The following is a 537-nucleotide window of genomic DNA, read 5'->3' as shown; positions in this document are numbered from 1 at the left end:
GATAAATGCTGTTAGGATAGAAACGACGAAAGTTATTAAGGCAAAAGATACCAGTCTTAAACAGAGGGCAAAAATTTTGCTATTTTTTGTTTTGTGGGGAATAATGCCACATTGAATAAAATCGTAATAATATGGTTCACGGATTTAAGAATGCTAGGTCGTATTTTCTTAATTATGTAGATAGGAATGGAATTAGCATCAGGAAAGGAAATCCATTAACTATATTAATAATGTCTATGGTCTGATATTGGAGTGAGGCCTATGAGGTTGTCGGAGGGTCTGAGAAATTAATTAAAATCTCCATCCACATTAGTGATTAATTGTGATATGTATTATTCTATACATGAAAAATGTTAATAGATACTTCAGTAAAAATAACTCGACAAAATTCTTAGAAACATAGATCTGCTCTACAACGTAAGGAAAATCTATCATGTATATAGAGGGCGACGCCACCGCTGTTCCTAGAATGGTGAGAGAAGTATGATGGTAGTTATGGAGTATGAAGAGGTCTTATTGCAGAAAAAAACACCCCTA

Source organism: Penaeus monodon, chromosome 19 (assembly GCF_015228065.2).
Source record: "Penaeus monodon isolate SGIC_2016 chromosome 19, NSTDA_Pmon_1, whole genome shotgun sequence".
Taxonomy (NCBI): Eukaryota; Metazoa; Arthropoda; class Malacostraca; order Decapoda; family Penaeidae; genus Penaeus; species Penaeus monodon.
This window is presented reverse-complemented; position numbering follows the sequence as displayed.